We start from the raw sequence: 22,048 nt of genomic DNA on the forward strand, positions 1-22,048 counted from the left end.
AAAGGCGTGCGCCACCACTGCCCGGCCTATTATTACTTTTTGAGTGACTTATTTTTACAGATGAGCCACATGACAAAAGGAGAAAAATGGCCAGGTGGTTGTGGCCATTAAGCTTAGCACTTGGGAGGCAGATGCAGGCAGATATCTGAGTTCAAGACCAGCCTGGTTTATACAGCAAGTTCCAGGACAGCCTGGGCTATAGAGGGATAAAGAAAAGGGAAGAGAACTATCATTCAAGTTGTCCTCTAACCATTTGCATGCACTTGCCTAGACTCAGAAGCACTGTGTATAAACACACACACACACACACACACACACACGGAAAGAGAGAGAGAGGAAGAGAGAAAGAGAAAACTTTTTAAAAAGTATTGTTATGTTGGCACAAATAACCAAGACTTTTCTGGTCAGATGCTAACGGTCTATTCCCCAAATGAGGACTCCTTTGATCTTATAAGGGACACTATGCTCAGCCCATCTTCCCGGAGCAAGGTCTTCATTACTCAAATGTTTGGAGAGACATCCTATCTCCACAGACCCTACAAAAAGACAAGGAAAGCCACATGCGACCCAATACTTTGGAGACAATAGTTTCCAATCCCTTGTGACATCTTTCCTCTGAGTTTTGAAGAGAAACTTGTTTTGCTTGGAAGCTGAGCCATCCCCACTTACCTCCTAGATACGTGTACCTTGTGAGGTTTTCCATTTTACTTTTGGCTACCAGAAATCCCTCCACCATCTGGTGGGCCAAATCTAGTCAACAGATTGTATCTAAAGACTCAGTGCTGATCCCTGAAGGGCCTGAGCCTAAAACTCACGCTCCATCAGAAGCCCCATGGATTCCCATGTTAGGAGACTTGGATTCCAGGAGGACAAGGCACAGAATGACATCACTGAGGGCTCCGGGCTAAAATTACACGTGCATCCTGTACCATATTATACTGCACATGACAAGGCAGGATTGCTACCAACCAGAAACTCAATTCAATTTACACAGATCTGTGCAAATTGTGGAACCAGACATTATAGAACAGAAAGGAAACTAAGTAAGTCTGAAGTTATATTAACTAAATATGCATTGGGAAGACAAACATATGCTGCCACACAGTTACCCCTTCCTTTGTTTGGATCAATCTTTAAGAACCACTCTACATAATTCTCTGGTTTGTCAGCATCACATTTTTAGCAACCAATCGGATAGGAAGGCTTGATGAAGAAAACACTGATGTTCAATGACTGTGACTGTGCCTTAAAGTAAGTCCTGTAACAACCCAGTATCATGAAGCCTGTCTTCTAATTAATTTGCACAGACTACTTTATAGCTTTCATCTACCAGGAAGAGCATAGTGGAGCTGTCGGGTGGCACCTGAGTTAGCTTACATGTAACACACTCACTCCACTGTCCAGACGTTACAAGCTCTGGGGCGGGAAGAAACTTTCTGCCTCTTCTCCGTACCACAAACCTACATTCTTGTGATTTCAGCCCCTCCCAAACCCAAACAAAACCAAACCCTTTCATGGTACTAATCTGCCACACAAGGGTTTATGTGCTGGGAGTTCGGTCCCCACTGTGATGTTGGGAAGGGACACGGACCTTTAGAGGGCATAGCATACAGGGAGATAGATCATTACTGAGAGTACTGTGCTGGAAAAGGTGATTCTAGCAGGATCCAAAGGGAGCCTGGCACAGACTGAGTTTTTCTAAGGGAAAACCCACACTAATTCCTGTCTAGCTCATGTCTGCCCTTCAGTTTGCACAGGTTCGTCATTCCGGAAGGATCCTCAGCGGGCACCCAACTCCTGGGGCTGCTGATCTTGTTTCCACCCTTCAAAACTGGGGAGTAAATGCTCCTTTTGTTCCTAAGCAGTGTGCCCTAGTATTTCATTACAGTACCAGGAAACAGACTGACCAATCAATGGCTTACTGTTACCTGTAGTACCTTTCCTGGCAAAGGAAAGGTTTCACTTCAGTGGTTCTGGTCGCTGGTTAATCACAGCAGACTCTGCCACTCCAGCTGACCAAATACCACAGATTCTTCACACAAAAGGCCCAGAGGTGTCTCCAGTGTCTCTGAAACCTATAAGCCAGGCCTGCAACTGTTCTCAACATTCTTAACTTTCAGGCTCCTATAGAACCGCCCACTGAGCTCTCAACGCTCAATGGCTTTTCTAGACCAAAGTTCCAAAGACCTTCTTACAATCCTTTCCCAAAACATGGTCAGGTCTTTCACATCAATACCTCACGATGCTGGTACCAAGTTCTGCCTTACTTTGGGTTTTATTTTTACCATGAAACACGATGACCAAAAGCAAGCTAGGGAGGGAAGTGTTTGGCTTACACTGAAGGGAGCCAGGGTAAGACCACAAAGCAGGAGACTGGAGGCTGGGGCTGATGAAGAGGCCACAGAAGGGCGCTGCTGCTTACTGGCTTGCACCACATGGCTTCCTCAGCCAACTTTCTTATAGAACTCAGCATCCCCAGTCCAGGGATAGCAAGATCCATAACGGGCTGGATCCTCCCTCATCAATTACTAATTAAGAAGATGCCTTCCAGCTGGACCTAATGAAGGCATTTTCTCAATCAGGGATTGTACCCTTCACACTTATACACAATTCAGAGTAAAATCAAGTTAAGTTGTTGGGGTCTCTGAGATATGTCATTGACTTATATAACTCCTCCAAGCAGGTATTAAACCACTATAGTTCATGCTTGTCTTACTATTCATCTTCTACTTAATCTTCAGCTTGGATTAATTCCTCCCTCTGTACCATATGGGAATACAGGCAGATGAGTAAGCCATCCGTCATTCACTGTCAGTAGTGTGAGATGACTGAAGTCTGGCAATGCCTATCCCGTATTGTTGAGCAACATTTACCAGGACGCAGTTGTGTTTGCTTCCAAACCTGTTCACTCAGGTTGTACTGGTTTCTGCTATTACGGGAATTTAATTAAGTTATTAACTAATAAAATGCAAGTATGAGGGGGAAAATGAGCTGTTAATTCTATAAAATTAAATTGAATGTTTTAGTGGGGCTTGATAAGAGCAATCAGGTGAGAGAAGAATGCTACCAAACCAGTATTTGAGACAACTTCATTATTTTAAAAGGAAATGTGGCTTTAAAACCTCCAAGAACTTGGCAGTGGGCTGCTTCGGAAGGTTTCTACATTCTGGCACCACTTTAAAGAATGAAGGATAGGATGCTGTCAGTGAAACATGGGTGTGGTCCCAGGGTGAGAGGTAGCCATAGTCAGCACAAATCAGAGCCCAGTTCAGATAAAGTCTCATGACATTATGCATGAAACTGAGAAAAAAACCAAAGTATTATTTTTGCATACTTTGGCCAAAGAGGTGGCTCCATGGGTAAAGGTACTTACTATAAACTTACTATGCACAAAACCCTAATGATCTTAGGTCAATCCCAGGGCCCATATAGAGCAAGGAGAGAACCAACTCCTGTAAGCTGCTCCGCATGTACCCCCTCTATATAATAAAGAAAGAAATGGGATGCTGTGCCTGGATGATTCCCCTCATTGCTTCTAATGAGTTCTCCATCAAAGGAGGGGTGGAGAAGCAAGGAGAATGTAGAGACAAGGGGAAAGTAAATGTATTCTCTTTGTTCTTCCTAATACCCTACATTTCAGGAGAGGATTAATTAGTACTTTTCACAACATAAATCAAGGTAAATGACATATGAAATAAGTCTTGCCATTCAAAGAAAGGTCCACATGAAGTAATCAATAAAACACTGTGTTTTATTACACCTGTGACACATATACTCAGGAGATACTAACAAATACAAATGCGGGGCCAAACAATGACCATACAGTAAGATACATGAGAAGCATACAGAGAATTGCATATATATTTGGGAAGACAGGTTTCAAATACAGAGGAGTCTCAATCAAAGTTCAAAGAAGGAATGTGGACATCACATTGCTAAGACAGTTGCTATGGCTGGGTGGTACTTCTAGAGTTCTTTGCAAGGTTTTCAAGTTTACTTACTGTAGCTGTCCATTCTTTCCTATGGGAAAGGGTGATAAATACAGAGGCCATGAGATTCTGGAACCAGGTTACCCAGACTTCAGCTTTAGCTCTTCAACTAACTTGCCTTAAGATCTGGGACAAATTGCTCAACTACTCTGAACTACAGTAGCCTTTGCTAACGGAGGGTCATGGCACCGAAGCCATAATGAGCAAGCATGCTGCATACAAAAGACACCTAGCATAGAATGTAGCCCAACGTCGTATCAGTAAAAATCTGACATGAAAATCATAATTTTATGAGGGCAAAATTAGTTACATTAAAACTACAGACATGAAGTTACCCTACCCCAGGGGCACTCAGGGTCAGTGTTAAGCAGAATGTACTGAGAAATAACAAATGCCCTCAGATTCTACCTTATGGCCAAGGTTGATGTAATCAAACTCCCTATGGGCCACACCAAGGCCAGGGGGTGCCTGGGCAGGAAGCTCCCGGGAGGCACAGCTCAAAGTGTTGTGACCAAGTCCTCATGCTGCTGCCCAGCAACTGTGCTGCCTCATGATGCCAATAATTAACACGTTTGATCTGACCAATGGCGAGACTCCTGAAACACAAATGCTGTGTTAGAAACACTTATAGCTAATAATTGACCTCAGTGGGATTTCTAGCTTCACCTAGAAACACACAACATAAACCAGGGTCAATTATCTGACATTTGGGACAGCGATGGGGGGAAAATTGTCTTCTACCTCACTAAAAGGCTTCATGCTCTAAACTGGGCCCCTTCTCTTACTGGTAATTTAAGAGGCACTTTCAACTTTGACAAGTTGGAAAATATTTCCTCTTAATTTGCACAATTCGAGAAACGATTTTATCTTACTAGTGTTTGTACATGTACATCATGGGTCAGTGTATGTATGTGCAGCCCGAGGTCACTTCTTTGCCTTATTTTTCAGACAATATCCTGTTACTGAAGCTGGAGCCCACCATTTTGGCTCAGCTGCCTGGCCAGTGAGGCCCCAGGGTCCTTCTGTCCCCATCTCGGAATGCTAGATTGCAGGGACCTGGCTTTTATGTAGTATTCAGGAGCCAAACTCAGGTCTGTATGCTTCTTTTGCAAGTATTTTACCCACCGAGCTACCTCCCCAGACCTGACTTCCGTTACTGGTCAGTGACTTTAGCACAGCAACCTGAACAGAGATGACTGACACATGTGCTGCACTGGGTTTTCTTTCTGAGTGATAACCAGAGACATGCCTCACAGAAGTAGCTGTCAGTTTATACCTTTTACATTTGCCACAGCTGATAACACAATTCTGTTTCATTTGCTGCATTTCTCCAGGGACACCTGGTTTGCCACAAAGGTTGCTTACCCTCAGGTCTGTCTGAGTATAATAAATCCTGGAAACTATTTCCAGAAACTCTTCTTTTTTTTTTTCCTAAGTGGATCCCACTACCATACTCACTTATCCTCCTGTGCAAAATGTCAAAGTAAAATAACCAAGTACATTTCTGCCAGCCTTATTTAGTCAACGCGGTTAATAAGTTAGAAGCTGAAGATGTGACATGAATCAAACTGGTACAAAACCGTTGGGACAGGAGAAGCCATTTGTGAGCCTTCCCTTGTCAGAGACATAGTCTAAATAGCTCCATTTTATCTTTTATGACAAAAAAAAAAATGTAGCAAAATTGTCTGGTCAAAGCTTAATTAGCAGCATCTTTCAAACATGGTCTCCCAAGTGTGTCCTGAGATGTGCGCTTGATGAACACCGTGGTCCTTCTGAGCACCAAATCTGTTCTCTAGTGTCCCAGCACCCAGCTGTTTTTGCTGTGCTAAAGTCACTGACCAGTAACGGAAGTCAAAGTCTTGCAGCATCAACTTTCAGAAAATTCAACATATTTTTCCAATTGTGGGCTTTTATTTTGCTAAATATTATTAATTGAGCCAGTTGCCTTCTGAAAACTGTAATAGTAAACAGAGCTAGAAACTCACAGGTCCACAGGGAAAAAAGGAGACCATAATTCTACTAGAAATTAGGTTATCAATATTTGAGAAAATACTATATGCCAAATCAAGTAAGTTCCGTATCATGGTATGCCTATAAATATAAGTTTTGAACGGTCAAAAATATTTAAAATCTGCTCAGTTGTGTGAATAATCAAGAATGAACTTATTATTTTCTTGGGATTTAGATTGAAGCTTAGTTTATATAAAATGCAACAAAACATTTTAAGTTTAATTCTTATTCATTAGAATCCTTTTAAATTTGTTCACTGAAGAAATCTGGAGAGAAATCCATTAGAGGCAGGTTTTTTCTCTTAATATGAAATATCTTTCTAATACTACTCACAAGAGAATAGCCATCACTAGCCATCTGGAGAGTTATTGTGTGAACACAGTAAAGGTTCCATCAACACTAGACATAAGTGAACTGTTTGTACATTCCGTTTCCACTTGTGTGAGGTAAGGAGGCTATCATGACTCAGGAGCCCACCCCAGATGTCTAGACGCTAACTGACTAGGAGGTAAGACAGCAGCAAAGAGAGATGTTGTACATTCTAGGGTTGTATCTGTGAGATCCATTTAGTGGACTTAAAATGTCTCAAATGAATCTGGAGTCAAGCTTTCTATTCTTGCTCACCTTTGCCCTGCACCTCTTGTTCTTCCTGGTCACAGGAATCCATTCAGTCTACCAAGGATGTCTCATGAACCAGGTCAAAGTCCACGGGCTCAGGATATTGAAATGAGAATTTCCTGTAACTTTTGATCCCACAGATGATCTCACAGGGTGACTACATTCTGATGTTAACAGGCAAAGACTTGCAGAGCTCATCAATGCCAATAAGCTGATGAAGGCCAACGCAACGCAAGGGAAGGACACCGATGATGAGTGCTCCTTAGAAATAGACTTGGGATTCTATAGGTCTTCGTGAATCTAGGACTGACAAGGACCAGTGTACATGCCCTGTAACCCTAACCTATAATTGCTCTGTCTCTCAAATAGCACAAAGTATGGTTGCTCATTTTTTCTCAGCCAGCAACATTCTTTTATTTTTTAATTTCAGTTATAAAAAAGATGTCTAATATTCCTAACACTAAAATAAATGCAATGGTTTTAATGAAAACAAGAGGCCTGAACAAAGGCAGAATAAATGTAATGTATATTAAGTAAGAGTAATTTTTCGCGCTTTAAATGTGCTCGTGTAGGTCAGTGTAACAGACAATTCCCTTCAGGGAAGGGACAGAGAGAAATGAGAGGGAAGGAGAAGAAAATCAAGTGCAGAGCCAGATTATGGAAATAAAACCAAAGGGACAAAGAAGAGGGACAGAACACAAGCCCTGACCCAAACTAAAAAGAAACAAAAGGACAGAGACAATACCTCTAACTTCCCACGCTAGCACAGTTAATGCTGTGTGACTTACAGGGCTGGGGGTGTGGAAAGATGCAACTTTGGTTAACAATACTGCATTGAATCTCAAAATAGCTGTGAGAAGATTCCCAGTATTTTTAAAGGAAAAGAATGATAAACATCTAAGGAGGTGAGTATGTTAAAGAGTACACTTTATCTCTTCACTGTGGATGTCAGGCAGATCTGAATTTGAAGCCACCCTGGTCTATACAGTAAGTTCCAGGCCAGCCATGATCACACACTAAGACTGTCTCAAACAGACAGACAGACACCTTACGACGTTACTGTGGCTCATAAGTTAGTATAATTATTACCAGTATATCAAGAACAAAAATTAAAAATGCAAATTGGGTTTAAAATAAAATTTGGTGTCCTTTGTAGAATCCAGTTTGGCATTGTTTATCTAGCAAGGTTAATTTAACCTCTGGTCCAGAAATCTTACTTACAGGAATTAAATGAACAAATCTAGCAGCAAAATGTATACATAGGGCAGAATACATGGAATCTAATAGCTGAGCGTACACATAGGAATAATCTGGCAACTATAAAATGGGTGGAGAAACAAAGGTGGAATTCATTACTCTTCATTCATTTAATGAAATACCAAACCATTGCTAAAGTCAAAACCCAAGATTTCCATGTGTGGTTAGACAAGATCTCCAAAATACTCTAAGTATAGAAATCTTAGCTGCAGAATTATAGATGAAATTTAGCGTTTCTATTAAGAGCAAATGGTGATATGCCACAAATACTCCCTCCCTTTCTGGGGGAAAAAATCCCACAAGTATATTAACACATTTGATGGCAGCCTATACATCTCATCAATAGCTTCTGTAAAGTTTGTGTTCTAACCACAAACATGTTTGCTTTTATTTTTTTATGTTATCTTGGTTACCAGGATGTAAGATTACAAGTGTTTACTCTGCTTTATGCAGTTATCCAGCAAAATCTAGTTTAAACTATAAGCAGAAAACTTAAAAAGAATTTCTAACAAGCCTTAATATCTGAACCATCCTCAGATCCAACTAATGAGTATCAGGACCTTCAGGGCTGCTATGAGGTTCGGATAACATAAGAAGGGCCCAGAAGTGGAGAAAAGAAGGCAAGGCAGAGAGGAGACAGGACAACTGGGAGTCAAGGTTAAGTAAGGCTGGGTATGTCTAACATACCAAACAGAACACTGACTGACACACTGCACTGTCTTATAATGCAAGGGACCACAGAGAAACCTGGCAAAAGGAGCCACAGCTCACGTCAGCAAGAACTGCAGTCATGAGTAAACAGAACACCTACCTGGTATGAATAAAACCAGAGCCCTGGAGTGTATTATCAAACTCTTCCGAGAGATAAAATCCTCCAATGGTTTCACAGGCAACTCCAGCTTCAGCTGTGTCATGTACCTTCACAGGCATTAGGCAAGACATGTGAAATGTCACCGGGCCATGTGACACTTGATAAAAGCTGCTCCAAATGCCTCCCAAGGCTTAAGAGGCAAACAAGAAACAGAAATCTAATCTTCAATCAGCCTTCAGTATTGAGTCACTACAGGGACAGGCCAGGAACAAACTAGAAGTTTTAAGAAGTGTGAAACAACTGCCAGGATGAACAGAAGGAAACTGGAATCCTGTGGAGACAGAACCTTCTCTCCCCATATCAGTACTAAGGAATACCTAAAATACTTTTAATGTACACTCTGGTACTTTAATTACTCAATTACGATTTGTCCCCTATTTGCCTGAATAGGCATTTGTAAATGCCCTTTCTTTCTCTGCATCTATGCTAGTTTTTCCTTTATTATATCATACCTCTATCAAACACACATTCACACTTAACATCATCTTTTCCCCCTTTCCGCCTCATTTCAATACTTAATTATTGATACATGAAATAACTATATCCTAATCAGTATGCTGGTGCTACCATCTCTGAAAGTTCCTGGGAACACCAGGGAAGCACATTCTACTGCAAGGTAGCCTGAAGATTGCTGTGACTGTCGTGTCTGTTCCTGCAGTAGGCTCTCTCCCTAAATAGTCATGGGGAACACTATGCCTATTTGCCTCTCAGGAACAAATTTGCCCTTGACTGCTTGACTGACAAACTCCAATCTGGGACCCGACCTACATGTTTGTTTGTTTGCATATTTGCTTGTTTTTTTCATTTGTGGGCTGGCCACACTGGAGACACTTTAGGGCAAGGAGCTACACTTCCTGGCTCACTTTGTGGCTCCAGGGTCCCAACAGAGCAGACTGCCTTCAACAGTGTTGGAGCAAGATGCTTCCTGGGTGGCTTTTCCCTCTGAATTGCCATCCTTGGGCCTTCTAAAGAAATATTTTCAGTTAAGTTCTGAAGGTAGGTTTGTAGCAAGTTAAACTAGCAAGGCACCATATTACTTTCTTGTCTATGTAATGTGTCAAGACCACATCCTCTTCAATGAGGTATGAATCAAATTCTAGAGAGCTCAGTTGTGAGAGGCACTCCTTTCCAGTCCCCGGTGTGGTGGCTGCTCACCATATTAGCTATATTTGGGTTCTGTTTACATAAACGTACAAGGTACGTTTCATACTTAACCATGGTAACATCTACATTCTTTAAAGGCTGAATTCTCAGCTGAGTCATCTTCCCCCAACCGTTTAGCTATACAGAGAAGACTTCACTGAGAAAAGAGACTCCCTTATTTAGTCAGAGTTTGGCACACTGCTGGCTAAGAACATGTCACTACCCTACACGGGCACACGACTTAGTCAGATGACCTTGTTAAGTTTTCAAGAGAATGAGTCTGGGCAGAGTGACAGCCCAGGACCGACATGGCATGGAATCATGAGAATCCAAACCTAGTGGGTAGACACTCTAAGGAAAGGGTGATATTAGAAGGCTTGCTTTGTGTTTTTGGATTTTGTTTGTTTCTTCAATCCAGGGGAAATCATTCCGTGCGGCTTCCCTGAGCAGACACCCCAGTCCATCCCTCAGCTCTTTTCCTAAGAGGATTCCCTTGGAGTCTTACAGGCCTATGGAATTCACAGGGTACATCTCTTTGAGGTCCAGCCCTGTTCAAGTTATAAACAGCATTCTCTTTGTTGGCTCTCGGCTAAGAAACGACTTCCTATCTCTGACTTTCCCATGGACATAAAGCAAATGTATCAGATTCCTCTTTCTGCTGAGATGTCTGCTCCTTAGAGCACAAGCTAAGGCTTTAAGAAGCATCTCTCTCAGGTCCCTGGACTGATTATCCAGCAGCTCAGCACTTTAGAATCCACACTGAATTCTCACACATGAGCCTTAGCTCACACATGTAATCCCAGCATTTGAGAGGCAGGAGGATTGTCATGAGTTCAAGGCCAGTCTCGACTATACTGCACTTGGACAACTAGGATATAGTAGGCAGAAAGACCCTGTCTCAAAAAAAAAACNAAAAACNAAAAAAAAAAAAAAAAAAAAACCACCAACAACAAAAGACAATATACAACATACAAAAATCACAATGAACAGAAGTTAACTATAAGAGATCAATTCAGTATAGCAGTAGTAATTTAGAATTTATAGAAACTTTAAAACTACCACAGAAACTAAAATGTTCAAGATATTGGGTCCATGCTATGATCCGAAGAACCAAACCAAAGTATATTTCATACACTTCCAAGAATGTTTAGCAATACAAAAACCACACTAAAAATTCTGCAACTCATTAGTCATGAATTGCTTTGATCAGGGATTTCTGTAGCTATTGGTAGTTTGTACAATTTAGATGAGAAGTGACAGGGCCTGCTCGCTCGCCTTGCAAGCCTTCCTGACTCATGTGTGCGTCACTCACAGAGCAGAGCCCTGCATGTCCTTTGTGACTAGGCACCTGCTGATAGTCTTCTCTTCTCAATAGTTCTTTTTTTTTTTTAAGATTTATTTATTATATGTAAGTACACTGTAGCTGTCTTCAGACACTCCAGAAGGGGGCGCCAGATCTCATTACAGATGGTTGTGAGCCACCAGGTGGTTGCTGGGATTTGAACTCAGGACCTTCGGAAGAACAGTCGGTGCTCTTAACCGCTGAGCCATCTCTCCAGCTCCTTTTTTTTTTTTTTTTCTCAATATTTATAAGTTATCACAAAAGGTAACAGTATAAGGGATGGCCATCATATTCCTGTGTTGTGGACTGGATAGGAAGGGCACTCCTGGAGTAGACAAGCAAGGCAGGTGAAGCCAGCCTGGCTTGGAGGGGAGTCTTCTTGGATTCACCACAGCCCAAGGTGGGGCCCTAATCAGCCTATGCTAAAACACAGTCCAGGTAGCGCTGAGGTAAAAATGGCAACCGAATACTGTGAGAACAGTAAACTATAATGCCTGTCACGATGGTACCTGCTGACTGAGAGGGCAACAAGCTCCAGCTATAAGGATGCACACTTGGTGTGGAGCAGCCATCCATGATGGAGTCTACCTGAATAGCCAGACATGGCACCATGCGAGGTTAAGATACACCCTGTGGTGTTCAGGGAGAGCAGCAAGCCCACACTCCAAGTCAGGCTTTGTACGTAGGTGATCTGAACTCCAAAGCATACGGACAAGCCCACCCTCAGTCAGACTGACAAAGGCCGAATGGTGCATCCTAGGACAAGGTCATTTCTCTATGCACTGGCCAGACTGGCCTCCGAAAATTATATTCCTGGGGTTGAAGAAATAGTCTGACAGCTAACAGTATTATATGCTGTTCCAGAGGGCCTGGTTCAGTTATCAGCACTCACACTGCAGCTCACAACCATTCCTAACTCCAGTTCCAGGGTGTATGACCCCTCTTCTGGTCCCTTGGGCATTGTCCACATGTGATGCATATATGCAGACAAAACATTCATATACATAAGATAATAAAGTAAAAAATTGTTAAATTGGTCTTCTACCTCAGGCTCCACATCCTGACTCTTAATTTCTATTAGCAGCTAGTTCCCTTCAGAGCCACAGGCCATTGGATTTCCACTTAACTCCACAGCTTCTCTGTGACCTATTCATTGCAGGCTTATTTTTACATTCTTTCAGCTAGCTGGTGATACTGGCCCAAGCAAAAACAGCTATTCCAATTTCACAAACACAGCAAGCATTCAACTGTGAAGGCGGGATTTCTCAACCCTGTATTACTGACAGTTTGGACAGGGCAAGTCCTTGTCATGGGACCATCCTGTGCCTGTAAGATGGATAGCAGCATGCTTGGCTCTACTCATCCCCAGTCATGACAGCAAAAACTATGTCCAGATGTTATCATATGTCCTCTAGAGGGTAACACTGGTCTCCTAAGGAGAACTACAGTCAGTTGACCAAATTGCACAAAGAAAAATCTGTACTAAATTCAGGAACTAGTCTGCTACACCCTAATTCAGTACATATTCCTCTTAAAACCAAGCTACAGCTCTTCATTGGCAAACACATGTAACACCAGAGGGCATATACAGAATTTGGTGTAGGCTATCTGCATCTTTCTATTAAACATCTTATCTAGCTGCTTGACAATGAGCATACTCAGTGTCTTTGACTTGCTGCTCAAATGATTACAGACTGCACTGTGCACGCTGGATGTAGATTTAAATGCAAACCCAGGACAAGCTACCATTTGCTCAAGCAGTCCTGTGAAAGCAAAACAGGCCACAGCAACAGCGAATCACCGAGGGTAGGGCATGACATCTGCTACTGCTCTGGAGCACTTCTCCAGAGAATTTTCAAGTTTAATCCTTCAGTGTCTTCCACCTCTAATGTGGTAAGTATTCTTCTATTTCTGTTTTGTGACTAAGGAAATGGAGGCCCAAGGTGTTCAATAAATCATCCAAGACCTGGTTCCCTGGTCCAGAGTCCCAGTTCTTTGCTGTTAGCTGCAGTGAATCCAAGAACTATGCAAACAGCATCTTCTAGGTACTCCACCTCTAGCAATCTGAGCTCCCCAGCTTTATCAAGTCATGTCCATCAGGATTGCTGCTTCAGTCTAACACTACTGTCCTCTCGACCAGCTCACATATCCATAGCGCTATCTATGTCACTGTCCTGAAATACTTACCTGACGCCTCCATTAAGAAAGAAGTGAGGTAATGAACACAAGTTCCTTAGCAAGCACATGTCCGATACTGAGATGTTCAGGGTCACACCATGAAGCCCCGGCTGGCCCTGAGCTCCAGATGTGCTTGCTTCTGCTTTGTAAGGAGTAAGATTACAGGCATGGGCTAACACCCCAGCTCTCATCGCTGGCTTTCTTATCTTTTCTTTGTATCCTCACCCATCTTTTCAAAAACATATTTTACAGTTCTGTTAGACAACACCACATACTCTGGTCCAATGCCTTTAGAACTGACCATCTACCTGCTTTTGAAAACCTACTTTCTGACATCCTTCTTTCCTGTGATTGTTCTAAGATTATTCCCATGCAATTAGACCACCACACTAGCATATTCTGTTTGTGAGTTCTTTTCTTGTGTGTGTGTGTTTTTTTTTCTTCCTGTTGCTTGCTTGTTTGTTTTGGTGCAAGGAGGTGACTGAGATCCTAATGGGTGCTCTGAAAATGCTCTATCACTGAGCTACACCCTCAAGCCCTGGTATTCCCTTTCCACATCCTAGAGCATAATTGTCACTTCAGACAGCTAGGATGCAGAGATCTGAGGAGGTGGCCAAGGCATTTTTGGCTGGAGAGGTGGGGAGTTCCAAGTAAGACAGATGGAAAAGGCGAAGAGGTGGGGGTGAGTTGGACTAGGTACCCCAGTGGGTCTTCCAAGAAGGTGGCATTGTTTTCGTGCATCACGATGTGCTTGCAGAAGGCCACCTCTGCTGAGAGACACTGCACCTTGCCCATCTTCTAACTTTAAATCTTATCCACTCCTATGTCCTTTCCCTCATTACTCCCCCTTTAAAGTTATCTGAATTATTCATAATCATGTATAGGGGGGCATAAGTGCAGATGCCCTTGGAAGCTAGGGGCACCGGATCTCCTAGGGGATGGAGTTATGGATGGTTGTAAGCTGCCTGGCATGGGTGCCGGAAATGAACTCAGGAACTCTACAAACACAGTGTGTACTCTCAGCCAATGCGTATGCATGGAGCCATCACTCTGGCCCCTACCTCATCATTTGAAAAAGCAAGTTTAACACTAAACGAAGGACCAACCTAACTTGAAAACTATTCCCACCAGGCATATCAAACGTTGCAGGTGTGCCTTATGAAAAAGCATTTCCCGGAAAGCCGGGGATCCAGTGTTTGGCTTCACACTTGGAAAGACCCAGTGTGTACTTCCTGAGGAGCAGGAAGCACAAATTCAGAGCTAAAGAGCTTCCGGAAAAAAAGTCAACAAAGATCAATAGCCCTGAGGCAGCCACGTGTATCAAAATACCCATCAAGAATCTCCTGCTTGCTCAGTTAATATTTGAAAACCTCAAGCTTCCTGAGTAAATATATTTTATTGTTCTGTGAACTTTGAGACTCAGGCACGGTGGGCACCAAGGACCTTTTAGATCGCTTGGAAAATGTTTCAAACCAAAATTATCCCGAGGATCATTTCACATAAGGAAATCTGGCACTGTTTGAAAGCTATTAGAACCACAGGGGGAAATGACAAATGCTTGATGGTGACTTCTAACAAAGAGAGTGACCATCCAAGTCTTTAAATACAAGGCAGGGGTAACTCACCTCCCTCTTAGCCACTGAGAAACATCTCAACAACTGAGATGAAGGATCACCCCTAGGTGTCCAGGCTTTGTAGATGAGATGGACCATTTTGATTTAATTATGCCTTTAGATTCTAGATGTTTAAAAGTCAACAAGTTATTTTCCCATTTCCCATTCACCACCTAAGGGGGCCTTCCAACCGCCAGCGGTGTCCTTTGGGCTACCTCAGAGGCTGTTGTTCCTCAAGCCGTCCAAGTGTTACCTTTGACCCAGACACTGGATCAGTATAAGGCAGCACAGCTGGCTTAACAATTAGCCCAGGAGCCTGCGGAAGGTGCTCGGTGCTCAGAGGCTAACTAATGTCTCCAATCATCAACAAGTAGTCTTAAATATTCCACTTAGAAGTGATTTCTTTCTAGAGAAGTCTCCTTGACAGACCTAAACAAGGTCAGCTGCATAGAATGCTACTTTACTCTCCCTCCACTGACTGAAAGCATCTGTCTATACCTTGTATAAGATGCAGGAGTGCAGAGATAATGTCCCTGGCTTAATTCACACTCTCAACCATGGGTCAGTTTTAAAATGACCCTGTTATTGCCTATGCCACCAGAACGCCGAGTGCCTGCCTATCTGGTACACACTAAATCCGCTTCCGATAGCATCTCTGTCGGTTTGTATGTTTCCTTAAAAAAATCAAAAGATATTTTCCAGCTCGCCACCTTCCCAAGCCACGGCAAGGCAAGAGACGTCCTTGTAACCTGAAGGCTGAGAGATCTAGCTCCACGAGAGGCCCTAGATCCAATGGCCACCACCAAGAAATAAAATAAAAATCTATGTGTACAATACAAATAAATTTGCTGCCCAGATCTTTTAAAGACGCTTACCAACTTTGTTTTTACATAAATTTAAAACCGACATGACCAAGAATTTGAGATTTAGCTTAACTGGCGGGATACATCACAGGGGAGACCTTGGGATGTATCCCCAGGAACACACAGAGTGACTCAGAGAGGCTACAAGTAGAATGAACATTTGCCCCATTCATGAAAACTGCTCAGATTTCTGTTGGGGACAACTCAAGTAATAACACACAGCAAAAGAAAGGAAAAAAAAGACAAAAGCAACCCTCATGCAATCTTGGTTATTTTCACTAGTGCAATCACCTTGTAGCACTAAGAGAAGCAGCAGCCTGCAGAATAAACACTGTCTAGAAAACACTGGCAGCACGTGCTTCCTCCTGGCACCCTGTACAGAGCTCAGTCACCAGCTTCTCCGAGATATTTTGGCTGGAAGACCTTATGGAGAGGTGAGTTTGGAGGAGGCATGTACTCCTAAAAATCTCAGTACCCAAGCCGTAAATACAGTCTCACCTTTCAAAACCCTACTTTAGGGAAGTCCGACAACCTCAAACTGAAACCACTTGTATGCGGGTTGTAGATTATACACTTGGAACTTCAGGGCTAGTAGCATCACACCGCATTTGGCGCATTAGTTGATTTGCCTGCCTTGCCTGCCCTACCGATTCAGAACCACAGTCCCAGCAACCGCATTGCCACTAGGCAGTATCTAGTTTAGCGCTGAAGCCCATCTAGTGAGCCATTCCCTTGACATCGCTTGGCGGAGGAAACCCCACTGGTGATCACAGAGCGCTCTGTGGAAGCCAGGCGCGGCTTGCTCCTTGCCTACTTTTCCTGGAGTCCCACCATCTGGCGCTGCTACAACGCATCACCCTGGAGAATATTTTAACGAACTGCCTTCCCACAAAGAGCCACACGTACCTCTCCTCCCAAAGACAGCCTCCTGGAAAGTTCCTGATAAGTTTACGCGGGGCTCTGCGTGCAGCTGGCCAGCGGTTGGGAGTGGCCAGCTGTCCCCACAGGCCGCCTCTGAGAAGCACAGCCAGACGCAGAGGACAGTGAGCTCAAGGGGCTACAGGAGCACGGCCCGCGCGCCTCAGGCTGCACAGGGTTTTTGGAATGTAGGGCGTGGCCCTCTGCTACAGCTAATGAAGTGAGTCAGCCCCGGTGCAAGCCTAACCAATAAGCGCCTTCACTGTTGGTTAAGGCGGAACCTTCCATTCTTGATTTAGGACGAGTTTAGCAGCCTTCCACAGCCCCCACCCCAGTCTAAGCTTTTAAGAACTTGAGCAGTTCTAAAGTTTAAGAAACTTTTCTGAAGCCAGGATTAATGGGTTTCTGCTGGTACAAATTCCCGAGGTGAGGCTGTACTGGATGCAAAGCGCTCTGAGCCCTCCTTCAAAACAGCCTTGAGAGCTGACCAGCAATTTAATGAACTGCAATGAGCCCTGGAACATTCTCACTTAACAGAGGTGGCCAGATTATTGGTGACCCTCCATGCAAGGCACTTAGTACCGTGCTCCGCAGAGCAGATACTCAGACAAGCTGAGTCTTGAATCTGGAACTCCTCGGTTGTAGACAGCCATAGACTGGGCAGAGCTTGGTGACAGAGACCTGTCATCCCAGTTAGTCCAGAGGTAGGAGCAGGAGGCCTGCCTGGGCAATCTAGGAAGACTCTGACTCAAATGTTTAAAGAGGTTTTTGTTTGGTTAGTTTTTGTTTTGTTTTTTTTAAGGGGGAGGCAGGGCTAAATGTGACTATGTGAGGAATACTGGCTAAACATACATACACCAGGGGTTCCACTCCTAAACTGAAAAGGAAAGAAATCTTAAGTGAGTAAACTGGCTTTTAATTAAACATTTTTTATACTAAAAGTACACAGACTTTTAGAGCTGAAACAGTTGTTGGTGTTGTATGTTCTGAGTCTCTTAAATCACGAGAAACTTAGGCGTATAGTTTAAGTTTCTTGCACTTCATATTATATAATTAAAACAAAAGGATTACTAGGGAAAAAAGAATCTTAAAGGAGTGATTTTATTTAGGACAAAATTAAATACACTTAAACATGAATAAATTAAACATTCTTTCTAGATACTGTGGCTTAAACATCATATTTTAATAAAAGCATTTAAAAGAAACTTTAAACAGCTGAAATTTGACAAATTATAGGAGACTGCAGAACTCTCAATTCCCTGGGTCCTGATCTATTAAATGTGAATTAATCACTAATACCGGCTGAGTTTCTGACGGGAAGAAAGGTGTTTTATTGGTTATTACTGTGTGTGACTGAGCACAGGTGTGTAGGTCAGAGACCAGCTTCCTGCAGTCTGTTCTCTCTTCCCACTGCGGTCTGTTCTCTCTTCTCACCTTTATGTGGCTCCAAGGATTGGACCTGGGTCGTCAGGCTTGCATGTTTCAGCTCAAGAGATTTGTTTTTAAGGTGCAGATTATTACTTCTTAGGTTTAGAGAAGAACTCTTGGGTTTAACACACGCTCTCTCTCCCCCCTCTCTCTCTGTCTCTCTCTATCTGTCTGTGTCTCTGTCTCTGTCTGTGTGTGTGTATGGGGGGGGGGGGAGGTATGGTACGGTATGTACATAGGCACAAGCCCATGCATGGCTATGGGTATGTTTATGCATGGAGGCCAGAGGGAAATCTTGGGTTTCTTTCCTCAGGTACATCCCTTTTGAGCTGGTCTGCGTTTTGAGACAAGGTCTTTCATTGGCATGAACTCCCCAGTTAGCTGGAAGTCTCAGGGATGCGTGTCTTCAGTTCCCCAGGGCTGTGATTTAAGTGTGCGTCACCTTGCCCAGACCCCACCCCCCAAATATTTGTTCCTTTGTTTGTTTGTTTGTTTGTTTGGGGGCAGAAGTACCAACATGTATGTATGAAGTCAGAGACAACATACAGGAAGGAGTCAGTTCTCTTTTTTCACCATACGGTTTCCTAGGGATCAAACTCAGGTTTATCAGGCTTGGCCTCCCAGAGCCCTTACTTAAGCACTCATGACAACCTAGGCTCTAGCGTTTGGCCTTTTTTAGGTGTGTTCTAGGATTTTAACTCAAGACCTACTGGACAGACAGCAAACACAGCAAGCTCTTTACAGGTTGAGCCGTTTTCCCAGATCTCCTTGTGATTCATTAGAGCCATTCATCCCACAGTCCCAAGATTTCTTCAAAATGACACCAAGCTAACAACAAAATCTAAATGACAGTGGGCTTTTCGAAACTGTTGCTCTTTTCTAAGAACCCTGGAGCACGAATGGAGAAGCAGCCTGCCTAGCCTGGGCTCTACTACATGGCCAGAGCAGCTTCATCTCTCTGAGGTTCTCTGCCAATTCAACTGGGAATAACAAAGGGGGCGGAAGCAGGAAAGGCCTTCTTATATCTAGCAACATGAAGGAGAGCCTGAAGTGAAAGTTCCCCTACACTTCCCATAGAGCTAACTCCCAAACGCTTGAAACTAACTTCTGCAAGCCTCTGCACACCTCCTCCACATCCTAGCAACTGTCTGTCTTATCAGCAGGCACGACAGGAAGCTTTCCCATTGTACCTGGACCAATTCTGCCATTCGTGGTTCAAACATGAGTCCCTTGGGCCAAAGTCCCTGGGGTTGGATGCTGTCCAGCTGCTATTCTGGGTAGAAGGCCCCTCCCACAGAGCCTTCTGACACATCACCATCATTACAGGGAGATGTCAAAGTTCAGTATGTCATCAAGCCTGAAGCCTTTCCTCTCTTCATCACGGAGCTGTTACTTCAGAGGTGATAAAAAAGAATATCTTCTCCTTCCAGGAGATGTTCAGCCAGTTTAAGTGTGTTTTTAAAAGTATTAATTTCTTTTTTATTTAGAAAACTACTGCTATTGATTGTACTATGTGAGCTATGTGGGTTGTGCATTATATACTAGCATAGTATATACCAGAGAGTACATTGGTTGCTATAGCAAGCTTGCCGGTTAGAGCAGATGTTCTACCCAGGAAGAAGAAAACCTGCCTAAATGCCATCAGCTATAATCAGAGCTCAAAGAGCATAAAGACATTCTCCACAGCCTTCATGCACCAGAAACAAGGCCACTACTATTGATATAGTTAGGGTAGGCTTTCAAGAAGAAAGGGATAAATATTTCTAGACCTACAGTGACAAGACAAAGTGCAAAGCTTCCCAACACACACACACACACACACACACACACACACACACACACATATATATATATATATATATATATATATATATATATATATGTTTATGGGGGAAAACCCCTCAGAATTAGGCTTCTACCCCATGGAACTCAGTCTCTACATTAGACTGCCAAAGAACCCAGTACTTTCCCGGGCACTGGGCACACAGTCAGAGCCATGTCTGTCCCACATTGGGCTGTCTGACCTTCCCAAACTCCCAATGCAGACCCTCTAGGCCTTTTTCTCCCAGAACTCCTTCACTTGCCCAAGCCCTGAAGATCTCTCTTGTCCTCTCTTTTCCTCCAAGGGGAACAGACCTCATTCATAAGTCATGCCTTCCTTTCCAGTGAGCTCCCTACCATCTCTCCTACCAGGTAAGACTGCATCTGAGGCTCAGAGTTTTTTACGTCCCTAAGGCCTTAGCAGATCCTAAATAGTCACTGTTGTTGATCCAACGCTGCTTAAGTTATATAACAAACACAACAGAGAAAAAGAAAACTTTGCTAAGGTATCAAGAACAAACAACTATTACAGTTCTTTAAACCAGCTGGCAAACAGGACCCAAGTGTCAGATGTATGTCTTCGCTCTTTATGACACATTCCAACAATATAGACGGCTTCTCAGGAAACAAATCCAGTACTTGCTGAAAGGAAGGGAAGTTTACACAACACGGTGTGGCATCAACTCTCAGTTCCCCTAACACTAGCCTACTAAAGAGAGAGTGCCAGTCAGTCAGTCAGTCCAGCTCCCTTCCAGGAAGAAACATGTACCCGTTTGATCATTTGCCAAAGCACTGATATCTTCTTTCATATAAATCTCTCATTGTGTTTGTTATAGCTACAAATACTTCTCTGTTTACCTAGTTACACACACCGTAAGATGATGTTTGAGTGCTCTAATCAAAAGTCATGTGATATTTGTATTAAAGCAAGCACCTAGGGTCATTGCCACACATGCAGGCAGAAGTTTAATTAGTGTCAGTACCAGTCTGCTTTTGCGACAGGTGGAAATAAACACTGCCACTCTTCCCGGAAAGGTATGTCAGAAACCAGATGCCCTATTAGCCAATTAAATGTTTCATGGCTGCAATCTCTGACAAAGGGCACTGGTAAATATTCTAAATATAAACAACCAAGGGAGGCAGTCAGCATTCTTTAGCCTGTGTGTAACAGACAATAGCAGCTGCAGCAGCATAGGCCAAGCATCAAGGTGGGGTGGGTGGATGGATGTACGGAACGAGAATCACAGGCAACAGGAACACCTGACGCAGTGTCACTGGGCCTTAGGACCAACGTGCAATGAACTCTTCCTGGTCAAGAGATACCTTGGAACCTACCTTCCACTCAATCACCAGCACGGCCACTGTGAGGAACTGTTCCACCTCTTAGAGTTGTAATTTTAAAGTTCTCAACAAAGGGGCTAGAGAGATGGCTCAGTGGTTAAGAGCGCTGACTACTCCTCCAGAGGTCCTGAGTTCAATTCCCAGCAACCACATGGTGGCTCACAACCATCTGTAATGAGGATTCGATGATCTCTTCTGGTGTGTCTGAAGACAGCAACAGTATACTACTCACACATATGAAACAAATAAATCTTTTTTTAAAATTCTCAACAAAGATTTTTTACAACTTCTAGTTAGAGCCATGTATCTATGCCATCCTGGTCTACAAGCAGATTACCTAGTTAGATTCGTGGGAGGAATGAATTCCACAAGAAGAAAGTGAGTTTACTTCCTAGAATTGGGACTCAGGAATACATATCGGCATCTAGCAGAAAATTCCACTCTACGCCTAGTGTGAACGCTGGGTCCAGGCATTTCTCCACCTAGTTATAAATTATATTTTAAACCTTCGGTAAAGGTCTAATGTTAGTGAACTTTTGCCTAGCTGTTGACATCATGTCCAGAATCTAATAGATGCTGGCATTTCTGAGCTGTTCTTAATAGCTCATTTGACTCAGGACTGATCAGAAATTCAACATCAATAATATTTTTACTAC

General features: G+C 43.2%; 1 protein-coding gene across 13 annotated transcripts in view; it reads right to left on the minus strand.

Moving 5' to 3' along the window:
- The window catches only part of Sgms1 (sphingomyelin synthase 1), a 264,312-nt gene that overhangs the window by 61,432 nt on the left and 180,832 nt on the right, over positions 1 to 22,048 (minus strand). The window contains exon 1 of one of the 13 annotated variants that reach the window (XM_021151337.2): positions 16,791 to 17,876. The exons of the other annotated variants lie outside the window; for them this stretch is intronic. The gene's annotated coding sequence lies outside the window, so the exon portion shown is untranslated. Of the gene's footprint in view, positions 1 to 16,790; positions 17,877 to 22,048 lie in introns of those variants that run through there. 13 annotated transcript variants of the gene reach the window in all.

This window comes from Mus caroli, chromosome 19 (assembly GCF_900094665.2).
Source record: "Mus caroli chromosome 19, CAROLI_EIJ_v1.1, whole genome shotgun sequence".
Taxonomy (NCBI): Eukaryota; Metazoa; Chordata; class Mammalia; order Rodentia; family Muridae; genus Mus; species Mus caroli.